Raw genomic sequence first — 19,633 nt, forward strand, 5'->3', positions numbered from 1 at the left:
AACTAATGCTGCACAGCACACACTGTGCCAAGCTCCAGCACAGGGCACTTGACTGGGACACAGGTAGTGGTCACAGCATCAGTGCTGACAAGCGAGGAAGGGGACTCTTCAATAATCCCAACTATGTGGTACCACAGCCAAGCAAAGGAGACTAAAGACAGCTGAGTGAAGAGCACTACTCCCAGTCTCAGAAAGAGGCTGGCCAGTACTAGTCAGTGTCTGGGTCGGGGGAGAGAAAGAAAGACTGAAGCTTAAAGGCAATAAAGGCTGTTAGATAAAGGGCTGATCTTTCTTGTAAGGACCAGAGAATGCACTTGACGGCTGGCTGATCAATGTCTAACTGGCAACTGCTGTGACAGGCTCTGGCTGGACAGAGGACTATAAAGACTTTGGTTTCTGGTCCCTGTAGGCCAATTGCCCGAATGTTGCCAACAAAGCCCAGCTAGTGATGCTGTTATGCAATGATGCTGCTCTTCTGACAAGCCAGCTCCAGATTTTCCAGACACAGAGGTTCTGCCCTGCTTTTGGGTACATGGTAGACTCACAAGAGGTGCTGGCCCCTCAGAAAAACAGACCACCCATTTCACTGTCAGCAAAGGAGCAGGTGTAGCCATCATAACCAGCATAGATCTGGGGCACCCCACGCCCAGGGAAGTCAAACAGCTTCACCTGGCAGGGGCAACATTCTCAATTTTCTGCTCTACATGGCCCAGCCAGCCATAGCCAATGAAGCCCTGAGAAGGGTTGCTTCTGGGACTCCAGAACCAGCGTGTGGTTAGTGCCACAGGCTGTCTCTCATTCAACCGTTTCCTACAGGCAGAATCTGCCCATCTTTTGCTTTCTGGATGAAGACAGCCAATCACAGGGGCACCAGTTTGCAGTAATACTCTAATGGCTGCATCAGGGTGATGAACTTCCCGTCCAATTGTGTCCCAGCTGGCCATATTCAGGGCATCCAAAGGAACAGAGGTTTCCTTTGCAGTCCATTATCAAACTGAGTTCAGCTCCACAGGCCATTTTGGTAATCGGCTGGCCTTTGTACCTTGTCTGTACCGAGCTGTGGACAGCATCTGTCTGGTTGCCAAGGCCCAGCTACGCCATCTTGTTCTCCCCAAATGTGAACAAGGAGCTAGTTTCTGTCAAGGTCAGTGTGTGGTTCTGCCCACATGCTGCTGGCAGGATCACTTCGTGACTGAAACCTTTGATGAGTCTGGGGGCTTCCACTCTCTTGGTGTTGTCATGTCCCAGATGCCCCTTCTCTTGTCCACGGCAGCTCCATGGCTTCTCTTGTATGGTAATGAGGAGGCTATGAGCAGCAACTAATCAAAAACCACTGCCCACACCTGGACCCTACCAGCCACCCATATGTCTGAGGCCCCTCACAAATTCTGACCGAGATTGCCGTAAGCAACTTTTGCTGTTTAAGAACTTCCTTTCAACCAATCAAGTCCCAGTTGGCTGCCCTCCAAATCAAAATTTGCCCGTTGTACTTCGACCCTTCAAGTTTGACGTGTTTCTTGGTGTACTTAGGCTGAGTAATGACCACGGTCACACTGTCCCGCCTTGCCCGCCGCTGCTGGTCTTGCTGCAGGCCTGATCCCGTCCCCACCGGGGGCCCAGTGGAGCTCCAGACTGTCCTTAAGGTCTTTGCTGCTGTCCTTACGCCGCTGCTGTTGCAGTGCTTCCGCCGCTTGCGCCTCCTGCTGGAGGGGCCTGCTTCATTTCCTGGGCCCAACGCAGGCAGAGCTGTTGCCCGAGGGAGGCTCCTGCCAGGCTGCAGCCTTGGCCTTCTTCCTGGATACGGTCATGGCTGGAGGGAGAAATCTAAACTATTTTGTATTAATTTTCTCAAAAGAATATCTGTAATTTAAAATGTCAAACAACACTAAAGGCTAACAAGGAAAATAACAGTAAAAACAAACAGTAATGATCTGATCATGCTCTCCTATCATGTTCCATCCCAAAGGCACATAGTCATCACTTAGGGAGCTGCTCACAATATTTACCTCCATGTATTTATGCTTTGAAGAAACCTACATATACAATGCTTGCAAATTACGTGAAAGGAATTATATACACGCTGCTTTACGTATTGATGTCATCTTTCTTTTATTTTTGTATTTTCTGTATCTCTGTTTCTTTCTTTCCCTTAAAAATTTTTGTCTTACCTCCCCCAAAATCTTCCACCTACTCCAACAAAAACCCCTGTCCTTCCCTCCTTAGCTTCTCCCCAGCCCATGACCAAGCTCTAACCCATGCTAAAGAACCAAGGTTTGTTCCTTCCTTTTCTTCTTTTGAGTTATGTAACTCTCTACACGTTTGTATGTATTTATATGGTATACATATATATGGAATATTTTGGTCATATTTTGATTTTTTTAAACATGAAGATATTTCACACTGTACCCTGTATTTTTCTATTTTCACTCAATAACACCTGATAGAATTACTACCAATCATTTGGAATAATCATTCATTTAAATGGCTTAATAATGTTGCATTTTTGAGATATGTCATTGTTTATTTAACCATTCTCTCATTGAAGGACATTCACTTTGCAATTTTTGTCAGTATGAAAAATTCTACTCTCTATGTCTTTACATATATATCCAGATGTACTGCTGGTTTTACAGCTATATAGTAGCTTCCATTTATATAATATATAGAGAGTTTGAACAGGATTGTCATTAACCTCTTGGTGAAAAAGTCTACTGCTATCTTGCTTAGGTGTTTACTACACATATTTTCAGCATAATCAACTGTCATTTTGGTATCGTCAATGTTATCATATGTGTTTTCTCTTAATTTGTTGATGAAATAAATCTATTGATAAATTGCCTACCATTTTAAGATGTTTGAATTACTATTATAAACAGCTCATCTCAGTCACAATTCTTCCTTGCAAATAGCAGATCCACTTTTGAAAAGTTTAAGCAGAAAGAAAATAAACTTACTGTATTGTATTAGCAATTCAGTAAGTCTTCAGTGGAGTTCAGAGCCTTTCAGATTGAAAAATGCACAAATTTCATCAACATTCTGCTTGCAGGTGTGAGTCCAATGAAGCTGGGCACAGATATGGAAGAAAATAAACAATATTCTGATGACACTGAACAAAGAGACTTTCTTTCAGGAGTTTAGCCACTTTAGGTTTTACATCTTGAAGTCTCTTTCTCCTTCTCCTACAACAAAGTGAAATTTGTATGCTTACGCCTTCTCTTATGAATCAAAGATTCCTAAAGGTGGAAGCCAGGGAGTCTGGTAGAAAAGCTCTGCGTTCTAAGTGGAGATTTGAGCTATTGACTGCGTGAAGTTACCAGAATAGAAGACAAGTGTGCCAAAGGAGTTGGCTGCTACTGCTATGACAATTGTCTGTGAGAGTTTTAGAAAGATATTATTTTCATAAATTACTATATTCAGTTTACTAATATTTACTAATACTTGATATTTGGCTAACTGATGAGATTAGTAGTTTTATTTTTATACCATTATAATTTAGTTTTGTAATTGGAGTCATACTAGTTTGGAATTAAAATAATATTGGCTTATTAAAGTGATATTGTTCTCACGCATGTAATCCCAGCACTTTGGGAGGCTGAGGTGGGCAGATCACCTGAGGTCAGGAGTTCGAGACCAGCCTTGCCAACATAGTGAAGCTGTCTCTACTAAAAATACAAAAATTAGCTGGGCATGGTGGTGGGCACCTATAATCCCAGTTACTTGGAAGGCTGAGGCAGGAGAATCACTTGAACCTAGGATGCAGAGATTGCAGTGAGCCAAGATTGCAGCATTGCTCTCCAGCCTCCTGGGTGACAGAGTGAGACTCCATCTTAAAAAAAAAAAAAAAAAAAAAAAAAAAAAAAGGAAAGAAAGAAAGAAAAGAAAAGTGCTATTATAATGGAATCTTTGGGGTGTCACTTTTCTGGCCACAAACCTCTGTGGCCAGTGGCACCTCTGCCCAAGTTCTTGTCCTGTATCCAGGAAAAATGAGATATGCAGACAAGTGGAGGGTGAGCAAGATAAAGAGAAGATTTATTGAGTGTTAGAAGAGCTAGGAGGAGACCCACAGTAGTTAGCTTTTCTCTGTAGGCAGGTCATCTTGACATCTGCAGCTCTCAGCAGAGAGGAGGCCTGGAGAGGGTGGCTCTTTTCTGCAGTCAGGTTGTCCAGATGTTTGCAGGTCTCAACAGAGAGGAAGCTCTGGAGAGGGTGGCTCCTCTCTGCTGCTGATCATTCCAATGCCTTCCCAGCTTCTAGCAGAGAGGAGGCCCTGGAGTGGGTTGCTCTTCTCTGTAGCCAGTAGTCCTGACATCTCTGCAGATCATTTCAGCCATTAGAGAATTTTTTTTATCTCAGCAGGGAGGGTAGCTCCTCTCTGTAGCTGGTCCTCCTGTCATCTGCTGAGCTCTGGCTGAGCCTAGGGCTTTTATGGGCCTCTGATGGGAGGAAGTGCATCCGATTGGTCCATGGAAGGCAATGGACTGGTGGCAAAGGCACCGCAAGTTCCCACTCTGGTTGTGGGACTAGCAGCCTGCCCCCAGCCTTCAGACCCTCCTTGGCCTGAAAGTGGGGCCTCACTGGGGACCCTCCCCCTTCTGCCTAGGAATCTGCTTCCTGCTGCCTTTATAGTGCCAAGGTTCACCAGACTTTGCTCCTAGATTAGAGCATGCCCTTGAGCAAGCACTTCTGAGCCTGCAAAAGCAGGGGTGAGAGGGGCAGCCCTGGCTCCTGTCTGCTCTGTGGAGCAAGAAGCTCAAGTCTGCAGCTATGGTTTGTGTGACTGCAGCTGCCCAATGAGGGCAGGGTTCTGCCTGCTCTTGGTCCCCCAGTAGCACTGGGAGGTTTGGATCTGCAGCCACAACTTGGGTGGCTGTAGCCCTGCTCAGAAGGGTGGGGCTTCTGCCTGCTCTGTGGATTGTGAGGCCTAGATGTGTAGCCAGGGTTTGGGTGGCTGCGGCAGCACCTAGCACCTGGGGAGCTGCTTCTACCCCACCTTGGAAGAGGTGGGGCTCCTGCTTGTCCCCAGCTCCTGCTGGTTCCATGGAGCATGCAGCCCTGGCCTCCCTGCTGCACCTGCTGTGATGGCAGCAGCAGGCCGTCTGGAGCCACCATTGCCATCAGTATTTAAAATAATATAGAGATATTTGTTACAGAAGTTTAGAGAGATATCAACAATTAAAACTTTCTTTTTTAAAATGAAGTTTGAATTTCTGTCTGTGTGTGTTTTGTACTTTAATCTTCTTAAAAATTACTGTTAAATTTTTGTTCAAGTATCTCTATCTTTTCAATAGTTTTATTTTATTGTCATTATATTTGATATGATCCTAATGGATTTTTTTTTCCTCTAGATGTTGGACCTTCTTGGGTGTGATGCTGTTTCACAGTAATTTCTGATTTTATTTTTCTATCAAACTTTAAGCTAAAATTTTCAGTGTACTATCTTAATTAAGGGAAAAATTTAGGCAGTTTTGAGTACTTCCTTGATTCTTTCAGCCATTAGAGAATTTTTTTTATTAAATACCCTCATATTTTATTAGAAAGTTCCATATAAAACTACTTTTAACAGATTTGTGGTTTTCTATTGATGTACATATTTGCAAAAATAATTTCATGGTGAATTTTTATGCCACTCATTTAAATTTAAACCCTCTTTCTGATATCTGCTCTGCAGAACAAATTCAATGATAGGGCATATTCTTGGCTGGCCTTTAAAAAATATAAACGTTTTCATTCCTCAGTTTTCACCACTAAGAACTGCAACAGATTCAATAGGATGTTATTATATGTTTAGTCATATTAAGATTCCAATACAAGTACCAGTGCATTGTAAGAGAATGTTGTATCTATACTCATGGATAATTTAGAAATAAATTCTAGTTTATTTATTTGCCAGAGACAGCAAAAGTTATAAGAAAAAATTATTTGCATGCACAATATCTGAGCTAACTTGCATTTAATAGTAAGAAGATCAATTAATTCTCAGTGACACAAGTGTTTGTGTGAAGAATGCTCTAGTACAAAACAAATTTGAAATTTAATAGGTTTGATCTTCAAAGACAAGATCAATATAGATCTGAGTCCACCAGTCCTCCTAAGAATACTAATGTATCTCTACTACTATAAACTTTAATATTCCAAAGGAAAGACTAATTTAAGGAATAAATTTAAAAAAAAACTACTGGAAAATCAGTCAAAAATATTAAATACGAACTGTTATAGCCAAGAGGAACCTGAAGAGAAAAAACAACTCAATGTAATGAAGGCATCCTGGATGGGATCCTGGAATAGAAAAAAGACAGTAGGTAAAAACTAAGAATACCTGAATAATGTATAGACTTTAATAATAATGGAACAAAGTTGGTTTCTTAATTGTAATAAATGTACTACACTAATATAAGTTGTTTATAATAGGGAAAATTGTTACAATTTTTTTTTACAATCTAAAACTGTTCTAATATTTAAAAATATGAAAAACAAATTGACCAGCTTTGAAACTTCAATAATACAACTTTTTCTTTCAATGCTTACTGTGATATTAAGTTAAAAACTTTTGGAAATTGGGTTTAGTCTTTTAAGATTTAGAGTTCTAAAAGATAAGTTACAATTTAATTGTATTGAATTGTCTGGAATCTGAGAAAATTAGTAGAGAATCATTTTACCATTGCGTTGCTAGAAGAAAGTCAATGCCAATGATTAAAATTACGCAGACATACTTTTGTAAGGCATTCTTATGAGAGGACTAACATAACAGATTTATGGAAATATACTTGAATTGAAAGAGATTCCCTTAGAAAATAAATTCAAATATATGAATCCCTCTTTCATACTTGAACTGTTAACAAGCTAAGTGTAAATGAATTTTCCGTATGTACTCTCCTGTCTTACGGAGTTCATTATAAAATTTTACTATAGGGAAATTAAAAATTGTTCATTAAAAGGCTGAATTAGAATAATAAAACAAAATAAGCATTTGATTATAAATCTTAAGAGGAGTTATAATTCATCAATGAATGCTGAGTTCCTGATACTATTTCTATGTTTGATAGGGCATCTCTAAGATTCACAAGAAAAGTAACAGTGTATGAAACAAAGTACAACTCTATCCATCAAACATCTAGCTATGGGTTTAAAATATGCTTATTCCTTGTTTACATTGGTTATGTTTTTCGCTTCATTACACTGACTAATGAGATTTCAAACATCTAATACCTTAGAAAATGTACAGCTAAATCCATTTTAGACATTAAATATGGAAATAGCTAAATAATAAATTTCTGTCATATAGGAAGTGTTTACTTGGTGTTAGACATCATGCTAAGTGCCTTATATGCAAGACATATTTAACCCTTAAAAATCCTATGAAATAGTGAATATTAACCCTCTTTTAGAGATAAAGGAAGTTGCAGTTTTGGGGATCACAGTAATCAGGAATCATTGATTAACATTAGGAATATGTGAGAGGTCCATAAGACAAGACAGTATAGATTCACTTCTCAGATCATAAGGATGTTTATAAGAATTACAGTTACATGTGCATTTACCTCAGGGGCAGACTTTTGACCAATACATTTCAGTGTGTGCATTCTGCCATTGACAGAGATATGTTGCTACATCATTGTTCACTCATCTTATTGTGCATTATATCTGTAGAATAAGAGTTGTCAACAGTACATAATGTACTGAATTATAAATGAACAAATAGTGTACTTTATATTATATAAACAATTATTATTATCTGTTAAACAGCAGTATTATATGTACAGATGATTTGATGGAAACTGATTTTGACTTTCTTGACACAATACTGATATCATCAGTTGAAAAGCAAAAATATCAGTTAATCAATTTATCTCAACCTACAGTCTAACAGTGAATTTTACCAAGATTTTCTTTCTTTTCCTCCTCTTCCTCCTCCTCTTTTGCCCCTCCCCTCTCCCTTTGTGTTTTAGTCTTCTTGGGCTGCTATAGCAAAATGCTATAGACTGGGTGGCTTAAATAACAAATATTTCTCTCTCACTTCTAGAGGTCAGGAAGCCTAAGATCAAGACACTGGCACTTTCAGTGTCTGCTGGAGTCTCTTACCTGGCTTGTAGATGGCTGCCTTCTCTCTGTGTCCTCATATGGCAGATAGGGAGAGAGAGTACTGGTTTCTTCGTCTTCTCATAACAACACTAGTCTTATCATGCCATAACTTCATCTAAGCCTTCTCTCAGATTGGTTTTATTGTTTGGTCCTTATATTCTATAGATAGAGTCTCAGCATGTATATAACTCCAAATGTAACACTCAGTAGTAAGGCATTATGTAATTAATTGTTTAAATTTATTTCTAAAATTTTTCAAAGTATACTGTATTATAAAAAGTAAAGTAATATGTTTATTTAAGTTTTAGCATATAGATTTATTTCTAATAAAGAATCTCTTTAATGATATCTCAGGACTTTCTGACTATACTAAACAATGTAGCCAATAAAATTAACACAAAAGTAAAACCAATTCAAATATTTGGACATTTCTGACTACACCAATGTGGCCAGTAAAATAACATGACGTTAAAACAAACTCCAATATTCATCACTTTTGGGAGATGACATTTTGGAAGATTAAATTTTTTAATGGTCCAGATGCTTTAAGGTTTGCACAAAAGTATCACAATCAACTTTATATTATTTAAAATTGACCACCAAATATAACATTCAGTTATATTTATTAAACATATATATATTAACATTCCAAAAATATTATAAATATAATGTTGAATGTACCTGTTATGAGGATATTTAATTGTTTACAGCAATTTTCTTCCAGTGGGTTTAGCATTCCTTCAAAAGCATTTGTTACTTAAATGTTTACATTTTTATTCTGCCATAGTGAAATATAAAACAAGTCAATGAAATGACATTTTAATCTAGGAAATAAGACATTTCATTAAGCATAAAGAATTAATAAATACTGTAGACCTTTTATATGGAATATACATTTACTCATGAATACTCATTTTCTAAATACATGATGTTATCAAGACAAATGCAATGCTTAACTTAACATTGATATTACACATCGAACCAATTTTGGGATATATATGTTGTTTAAATGTTTTGTCATCTATACTTAATTTTCTATGAAATTAAAATAACTTGTAAAATTTAATATTTCTTAGCATGTAAATATAATTGTTTTTGAACTGAAAGATAGTGAACTAAACTTGCCATGTCAGCATTTGTTAGGATATAAGTTAACTATTATGTAAGAGTAAAACCTCTTGGAAAAAATAACACAGAGTAAAATAATTCTCTAATCAAACCCTTTAGACACAAAGTAGCACTAATGTGTTAAAATGAGTTTTCACAATGTGTTAAAAAAAAGTCTGCTTTATAAGACTATATATTTAGAGATATTACTTTACATTAATTAGTGATATGACCTTGTATAAATCACTGAATTATTCTACTTTATTCTGCTGATTTGTAAAGACAACCCATTTACTTGAACAACTGCCAATCTCTTTCCAATAACAAAACTCTGAAATTCTAGAGATCAATAGCAGGACAATCAACAGCAAAGTGCTTCATGAGATAATTTTTTGTTTTGTTAAAACATTCTATAGTTAACTTTATATTTTATCACGATTTAATTATGATTTTAAATTTTTTGATTAAAATATTTATTTGCTTAGCCATTAATGGAATTCTAACATATAATGACAATTATAAATTTTAGTTGATGTGTTAAGTAAAAATGAATCTTTTCATTTCCCCAAAAGGAAAAGTCTTAGGTACATTTAAAGTTGTATGATTTATAATATATTCAATCAAATTATACTTAGGCATATAATTCACATGGTTAAGGTGGCTTTCAGTGTTATTCATAATTTAGAGTGGAGATTTTATACTTAATTTAGATTTGTCGTAGTTTTTTAAAAATTACATACAATAATCAGAAAATATTCTGAACTAGTTTCTTTTCCTCTTCATTTTTTGAAATTGTATAAATATATTAGTTTTTTTAAGTTACTACTAGATGCTCTTTGTTGTTTTGGAGCTGAAAACATTGCCCTAACTCTGTATCTCGACTCATCTGTATCTTGAGTACAAAATATTCATATTTACAGTTTAGTAGGAAAATGTTAGTAGATTTATTAAGAATTTTCAGCCAATGGACATTATAGTATTGATGCGATGTGGTGGTTAATAACTGCAGTAAATAGCCACTAGCCCTCCAAAGATGTTTGCGTCCATATGTTTGGATCCTTTGAATGTATTAACTTCTGTGGCAAAAGGTACTATGCAGTTGTGATTTAGGTAAGGACCTTGAGAAGTGGAGATTATTCTGGATTATATGGGTGGGCCCAGTGTAAACACAAGGGTTATTAAAGTGAGACAGGAGGATTAAAGTATGATGTTGTATGACTCAGAAACAGAGGTTGGAGTGATACACTTTCAAAATGGAGGAAGGGGCTATGAGCCAAAGGATGCAAGGGGCCTCTAGAAGCAGAAAATAGCCTGCAGACTAGAAGGAATGTAACTGTGATTTTAGACTTCTGATCTCCAGTAATGTAAATGAAAACATTTGTATTGTTTTAAAACAATAACTTTATAGTGCATTGTCATTGTAGCAATAGAAAACTAATACAGTAGCCTCTTAAGTGTTGTTCCTTGATATCTCTATTTTATCCCTAGATCTCTTGTCCATTGTTTGGATTCAATCTAATGAAATTACAATGAAATGAAATGTAATGTAATGAATGTAATGAAAACCCAGTGTTTCTATTATTAAGCAGAGTATTGCTATTTGATATTACACAACAAAATGAAGTAAATTAGTTACTACCCTAGTATAATTCTGTAAACTACTTTCCTCACATAATAATATATCATGGATATTATGGATAATAATTTTCTAAATACATGGTGTTATCAAGACAAATGAAACATTTAACTTAATATTGATGTCTTACACATTGAACCATTTTGGGGCTATATATGTTGCTTAAATATTTTGTCATGTATAATTACTTTTCTGTGAAATTAAAATAGCTTTTGTATAATATTACTTAGCATATAAATAGACTATTTTTGAAGTGAAAGATGGTAAAATAACATTGCCACTTAAACATTTTTAAGGATATCTTAACTATTATATAAGAGTAAAACCTCTTGAAAGATAAGGCAGAATAAAATAATTCTCTAATCAAATCCCTCAGAAACATAGTAACACTAATGTGTTAAAATGAGTTTTCATAATATGTTCAAAAATATCTGCATCACGTAAGTCTTATCTCATCAATAGAGAGAAATCTGTCATTTTGTTCCATAGTTGAATAATACTTTATATCATGAATGCTCTACAGTTCAACCAACCATTTTTCTGTAAATGGATATATAAGACATTATTTTTTGAAAGCTACTAAAATTACCTAATAAAACTCAGTTGTAAAACAATACATTGATTTTATCTTTAAACTTTTAATTATCTGTATTTTTATGGTATATTCAATATTTTTATTTCTTAGCTAGTTTTAATAATTTGTACTTTCCCCATACATGATAAATATCACCTGGATTTTCTCTATTTTTAAATTGAGAATGATAGTTATTAGTCTTTCATTATTTTTAAAAGCTCCTTTATCAGGTTTCTAGCAATATTTCCTTTCTCTTTCTACACACACATACATACATAAGTAAATGAGTTTGCATTCTTATGCCTGTATATCTATATCTATATCTATATCTATATCTATAATCTATATCTATCTATTTGTGTGTGTGTGTGTTTCTGTGTGTGTGTGTGCATGTGACACAGTCTCACTCTGTCGCCCAGGCTGGAGTGCAGTGGCGTGATCTCAGCTCACTGGAACCTCCGCCTCCCGGGTTCAAGCAACTCTCTGCCTCAGCCTCCAGAGTAGCAGGGATTACAAGTGCCCGCCCCCACGTCCGGCAAAGTTTTTTGTATTTTTAGAGATGGAGTTTCACCATCTTGGCCAGGCTGGTCTTCAACGCTTGACGTCGTGATCCACCGGCCTTGGTCTCCCAAAGTGCTGGGATTACAAGAGTGAGCCACCGCGCCCAGGCGTGTGCCTGTATATTTTTAATTTGACTATCTTTTTATCCTCTAATCAATCTACACTTGGTTATTTATTATATTGGTAATATTAAAATATGTATTTAGTTTCTCTTTCTAGATTTTTTCATTTAGTTAATTCCATCATTATTAATTTCCTCTTCTTATTTTTGGTTTAACTTCTTTCTTTTTCATTTATTTTAGTGCATTGACTTCCTGCCATTAAATTTTCATTCCAGGCATCAGCAAGGAGAAAGGGAGAAGGCAAAATAGGCACACCTACCAGCTTGGTCAGAAACCATTTTAGTAGCCTTCCAGCCATCAGATAGAAAACTTCCATATATACGGATTGCTTAGCATGTGATCACACAGCTCTTCTGTCTGCAAGACGTAACAGAGAATGTCACTTTCGTTTGAATGCATTGCTGGTATGAATAAAATTGAATTTCTACTACTGAGGAAGAGAAATAATATGAGTATTGGGTAATTACACTTTCTGCTGCATCCCCTTCTCCTAGATGTGAAAGCTAAAATGCTTTTACTCCTTTTCTATTCCTCATAGTTTCAAGACCCTGGATTTCACTGAAACCTGTTTTTGAGCTTTTCCTGAGTTTGTCTAACTTTTAAAGAAACTTTATTTTAAAGCACTGTTACAATTTCCCAATCATAATAGCATTATCCATTTAGAGTCAATTATATAAATTGCAGAGACACTACCACCATTTCTCCACTATGATTTTTATCTTTTACAATATCTCAGTTCTGATTTAATTGTTGTTTGGTTATTGTATTTTCATGATTATTCTCCTCAGAACACATTGCTGATATAGTTTCTGAATCCGTGTATTTCTGAAAATGTCATTCCTTTACTCTGATGGGTGAATAGTGACTTGAATCTGTCTCCTTTTGTCTCAGTAGATAATATTTCATTAACTGGCTAAGTTTTAATATTATAAGTAAGACAGATATGAGCCAGAATCACTTTCCTTTGAAAATTACTTCCTTATAGAAGCTTATAAGACTTTCTATTTACTGTTGGAATTCAAAATATTCACCAGGATATGTCTAAATAAATGACCTTTTTTATTAATCCTCTCAGGGACTCAGGGAACCTTTTTAATCTTCAGGCATACATCTTTCTTTAAACAAAGAAATTTTCTTTATTTGTTTAAATATTACCTCTCTCTATCACTTTTTTATTTTATTTCAGGATTTCCTTTTATACACATTAAAACTCTCCTATCTTTGCTTTCAGTAGCTCATCTTTTCACTGGTGATTGCCGTCATTTATGCTGTGTCTACATGTTTTGGAATTCTTTCAATAGATCTTCCTGGTCAACTTAACTTTTAATCATAACTATTATTTTTAGTTTAACTATGGAAACATTTAAGTTGAAAAGTTTTTTTCTTGTTTTTGTTCCACAAATTGTTTTATTCATGATATACTTGACAAATCATATTTCTTTCTTTATCTCATCTGACATTTCCATAAGATCTACTTCTTGTGAAATTGCTCTTCTTTGTTTACTTCTCTGTTTTTGCGTCTTCTGGCTTCCTTCGATTGCTCATGCTTTCAAACACAATATCACATGCAATAATAATTCCTGCTAGGACACGTTGGACACTACAGGAACTGGGAGCAACTGAGCCCACCATGGCAGATAACACTGATGGCTCGCCAGGATTTTTAAGCATCTCACTCATGGTAGCAAGTCAGTTGGAAACTTCCCTTGTGACACTCAAAATTCCCAATTAGTTTAATAATATAAGAAAAGTGCAGGCCCTAAAGGTCAAATCAAACCTATTCTAGATTGCTTGAGAGGTGTCTTGACCTGCGATACATAGCATTCATCCTATTTCTGATAAGAACCCATGTTCTTTTGCTTGTTGGCTGTCTCTCTCTCTCTTTTTTTTAATAGAAAATATTCTTTCCACTTCTGAGTCTATGTAGTCTGGAAGAAAATGACCCCACACCAACTTTCATGCGAGGGTGTTTGACTGAATCCATAGTCATCAGCACATTCTGTTCTAGGTGGCTCTGTTGATTGACGCAAATAATGGTCACCAAGCTGAGTATAGTCTGTTGAGGAAGAAGACATTTACAGAAGGAGAAATTTACTCTCTTTTGAATTTATATTTGAGAGGAAAGATCTGCAATGCCTGGAAGTCCTCTTTGCACTACACATAGCTTTGTAAATCAGCACAGAGGAGAAAAGAGCTGAAACACAGGCAGAGTTTATGTTCCTGAGAAGCAGGTTGCCTGAAGCCTTGTACGTAATCTGAATTTTTCAGTTATGTGAAAAAATAAATGTATCTCTTTGCTAAGAAGTTTAAAAACTAATTTTTGAAATATCGTAAGTAATGAATTTTTATAATCTGAATAAACTTGCATAACTCAAATGTATACCAAGAAAGAGAACATTACCATCATCTCAGAAGCTCCTTTCATGCTCCCTTCCAGTCAATCAGTGACATTCAAGGGAAACCACTGTCCTGTTGTTTAACGCTATACATTAGTTTTGCCATTTTTGAATTATATATGAATGGAATATGTGACCTTTTTGTTCTGAATTCTTTAGTTCAATATCTTCTTTTTGCAATGCATTCATGTTGTCATGTGTAGTTACAGCTTATTTATTCTTATTGATATAATGGATTCCACTTGTAAATGTAACACAGTTTATTCATTTTTCTGCTGATAAGCTTTTTTTTAGTGAACATATGTATGCATTGCTGTTGGTGTATACATGATCGTGTAACTACCAGGTCAAAGGGTAGGCACATTTTCAGCTTTAGAGTATGCTGACAATTTTCCATAACATTTATGAGAATTCACGCTCTTACCAGCAATATATGAGAGTTCTGTTTCTTCCACATATTTGCCAACACTGGTATTTTCGTTACAGACTTTTAAAATGTTCAGTTTTCTGTCACTTGTAATCTTTTTTTTTTATTAAAAGCCTTCCTGTTTTATTAGTTTTCCTGCCCTGGCTGTTATTTTATGTTACAGAGGAAATTGAGAGGGAAGATAGCTCATTCATGTTAAACTCAAACCTCTATCTTTTTGGGAAATTTCAAGCACTCTATTCTTTTCAATATAAGCATAGAGAATACATATATATATATGTATATATACACACACATACGTATATACATATATATTTTAAAAATATACACATATATACATATATGTGTATCTATATGCATACATATACACTGTATCAAATACACACATATAAACACTCATTCAAATACACACACACATACATACACACATATTCACTATATCTAATACTGTCCTCTCATTCCAAAGTTAAAGTAACTATACAAAGTTATGTTCCTATTTTTATTTTAGTTCTTAACCCGAAGCAATTAATCAAGTTGCGGAGTTCCATGGTTAATTGATGAAGTGAGGTTGTTTCATCAGTCATACATTGATCCTGTCCTATCTTTCTTTAGAAATAAATTTAGACTATATACTAATTCTTATATTTAAATAAGAAATTAAAAAGAAAAAAATTGTGTCATAACTGTTTCAGAAGCATGTGATACTAAAAATATTTTTTCTTCAGGTGTTGAAAATCAATGATATTATTCTAGTGTAATTTTTATTTCTTAAATTAAAGTGGCATTAATGATGTTGTAACTATTATAAAGTAACATGTATAGCATTATTGTTAAACATGTAAATGGGAAAGTAAATTTTAAATGTGTTGCCTACAACTGAGGTTAAAGGAATTTTTTTGGTAACTCTGTCCTCAAATCACTTTGGGACTTGGAAAACTTTTTAAAAGATATTCTGAATAAACAATGAATATAACATTGAAATGGAAGCTTCTTGAGTCTTTAGTCTTCTTGTCTACTGCTGCAGAACAATTACGGGGGAACTGTACTCAGAAGAAATACTTCCTCAATCATGGTTGTTGCTAAGTGCATATTTGAGATCAACAGATAGAATAGTTACTAATTATCCCCTAAGGACTTAGATGCCAAGGAGATGCCAAGGACTTTTTCTCCTGGCCTTTTCAGGTACTGCTTATTCCTGTATCTCAGTTATAATACATACCAATCATCCTTACCATATCTTGGACTTAACTGATTTAATTTGTGGTGTTGATCACTTCCTAGAGATTTTCTAATAAAAGATAAAATTTTATCACATATTATAAGCTTTGAGGTTTTGAAGAAAACGTGTTTGTGCAAGAAATAGGAGAATTGAGAGACTATAAAGCAATTTTAAAAATGTAATCCAAAAGCTTTCAAGGGGGAAGAAATAATAGCAAATTTCTAAATAATCGTGATTACCATCTAGATAGCTAAGCTCAGACCTCCTTCATGGCAAATTATGATATTTTCAGATAAACTATTATTTATTCATATTTATTTTAATCATGTTTGATATATAATTTTTAAGCTATAAGCTTTTTATTTTAACATATAATGTTGGATTCTCATTTGAGATTACAAAAAATTGCCTTTACCTTTTTAAAATTATGATAGCTGCTTTATATAGTTTGGATGCCTGTCCCCTCCAAATCTCATGTTGAAATGTAATCCCCAATGTTGGAGGTGGGGCCTAGCGGGAGGTGTTTGGGTCATGAGGGCAGATCCCTCATGAGGGCCTTAGTGCTGTCCTTGTGATAGGAAGTGAATTTTCATGAGATCTGGTTGTTTAAAAGTGTGTGGCACCTCCCCTCTCTCTCTTGCTCTCACTCTTGCCACATACAGCAGATGGCACATCCCCTTGCTTTCCCCCATGATTGTAAGATTCCTGAAGCCCTCACTGACGCAGATGCTGGAGCTATGCTGGTAGAGCCTGCAGAACCACGAGCCACTTAAACCTCTTTTCTTTATAAATTACCCAGCCTCAGGTATTTCTTTATAGCAATACAAGAATGGCCTAACACAGTGTTACTACTGCTTGAAACCAGCCCATTATCCTTCCTTTCCCTGGCATGTTGGGAGCCTGCATTTCCTCAGTACCTTGCTATTAGATAGGATTGTGTGCCTAATTATGGGCAACAGAATAAAAGCAGAAGTGACACTTCTCCAATTTTTCTCTTTCCTCATTCTGATTAGTGTGCCGGTCTCATGTTGAAATGCTGCAGCTATTAAATAAAAACAAACTAAGTCTTGGAGTCATAGAGTATAATCGACCTAGAGAGTTGTCTGGACTAGTAAAAACTTGTTGAAAACTCAAGAATTTAGTTTCTGGTCATTTTAACTAATGAGATTTTGAGATTGTTTCAAGCTACAATATACCTCATCCTGCCCTAACATGTAAGTCAATGCAAGTACAGAATAACTAATACCTTTTTGAGAGTTCATTTTTTTCCCTTCTATTGAGACTGTTATGTGAAGTACAGCACTTCTTCTAATTATTAGTAATATATCATTCATTGTATTATTGATGATATGGTAGTCAAGCTAATGAAAACGTTACTGTATTACATTTCTTTAGTGGTTCACTAAATTTTATTATAGTTGAAATTTTGGAATAATTGAATTAACGTCTATTTTAGCATTTTTTAATTGAATGAATAAAAGAAGTATCTTATGCTCCCGATGTGTAGAAGTACAAATAAAATATTCTAACATATATCTGATGTGAAAATTTTATTTCTAATTAATCAAAAACAATAAAAATCGTAATAGCTAACATTTATTGAGTATGCTATATACCGGGCCCTGTTAATACTTTACACATACCATCTCATTTAACTCTACCCTGTGAGGTAGGTACCATTACCCTGATCATATACATGGGGAAGCCGAGGCACACACATATTACTTTATTTACCGAAGGTCAACCACTAAATGCCAAAAGCAGAATTTATACCCAGATTCCAGAGACTGAGATCTTATGTGCTATGTTAAGTCTCTAAAGATAACTACTAAAAGCTTAATTATGTGAGAAATATCTAAGTAACTTCTTACTTGTATTTTAAAAATCAGTGTGCTTTATATGTCAAGGCATGAAAAACAAGACTCAGATTTATTGACTCAGGTTACTTAAAAATCTAGGAAGACCTCTGACTTTAGGTAAAGCTTTTAAATTCAGACTGAAGAAATATGACTGGGCCTCAGATGTTTGCTCTCCAGTTCTTGGCTCTGTTGTCTCTTAGTTCCATTTTCAGGCAGGTTTTTCCTGGGATCAAAAAGGGATAGTCCAGGCCCCAGGCTGTTTCCTATGAAATGAATGTCTATTCCAATGGCTTTCTCAGAAGAGGAAGGAACTTTTTCTCTCCTGGAAGCAACACTAAGGATATCCTTTGCTGCAGTTGTACTGTGACCTGCTGATAGGCTTAAGCCCTTCCTTCCCACCCATCTCTAGAGCTGAGGGTGGAGACAATCTCATTCAAACTTTCTGGGTGAGAACTGAAGAGGAGTGAATTTGTCAATAGGAAATGTGAATATCAAGGATGGGACAGAAGAGAAGCCGATATCAGGGAAGAACTAACAATTGTCCATCCCAGCATCTTGCTTGTATTTTAAATTTTATTTTATCTTTCAACACTAAAAAAAGTTAAATTAATGGATAACCACTTTTTTAGTGTACTTCTAGACCCCTAGCTAGAATTTTCACTTCAATTTTATATTCATCGTTTACTCAAAACGTATTTTAAAACATTAAAAATGAATGAACATTTCACAATTTAAAGTGCCAGAAAAATACAAAACTTCAAAATAAACACCCATATGTGCATTTCTACAATGCTGTCATGTTGGCATTTAAATACAAGGATGGTGTTCTTATATTTTAAGGATCTTGATTTCCGAAATTATTCAAACATAAAAAACAATCCAGCATAACCATGCCTAAAATAAATCTGAACAAGTGTAACAAAAAGTAAGCTACAGGTATCAAAACAAGTAGGTATGTTGTCTCTCTTCTCATAGGAACACAGTTTACAGAGGTAGTTATAATACAAATATCAATTTCCAGTGTTATGTGTCTTTAAACATAGTGATGAGGGAGTAAGAGAAAGAAAAAATAACAGAATAGTAACATCGATTGAATATCTGTTTCTTTCAGAACCTGCACTATGTAATATGATAAGCAAATTCACTTATATTATTTTATTATATCTTCACACGAGCTCTTCAGAAGTTGATATGTCTTAGTGAGTTACACAGTCTGCCACAATGAACAAAACTGGACAGCTGTAGATCAAACATCTGAAAGCAAGTCTGTAAAAAACTGCAGTTCTTTTCAAGTCAGTTTATATGTTTAGCTAGCCATCTACTTGTATGCTTATTAACTATTTGTTTGGTTATTTGGTTTGTTATTTGGTCATAATCTAAAGAAATTTAGGAAAAAGGATTACTGAACTCTCATCCCTTTGAAATACATGGTAGTTGAGCTAACATTAATTTTTATGTTGCTAATACTTGTAAACAATGAATACACATATTGTGTTCAGGATGTACAGGTGCATTAGTTTGACAAATATTAGAAAAGAATATCACAAGACTCTTGGGAAAAAATTGTGAAATTATATACGCTAATTTTATGGTTCATTTTCTAAAATGAATACTATTCTGTAGCAGTCAGCTCTTGTAACAATATTCCTGCAT

General features: G+C 35.3%; 1 pseudogene; it reads right to left on the reverse strand.

Moving 5' to 3' along the window:
* Positions 1 to 378: 378 nt before the first annotated feature.
* LOC100426862 (protein RCC2 pseudogene) overlaps positions 379 to 19,633 on the reverse strand; it is a 66,878-nt pseudogene continuing 47,623 nt past the window's right edge.

Source organism: Macaca mulatta, chromosome 2 (assembly GCF_049350105.2).
Source record: "Macaca mulatta isolate MMU2019108-1 chromosome 2, T2T-MMU8v2.0, whole genome shotgun sequence".
Classification (NCBI taxonomy): domain Eukaryota; kingdom Metazoa; phylum Chordata; class Mammalia; order Primates; family Cercopithecidae; genus Macaca; species Macaca mulatta.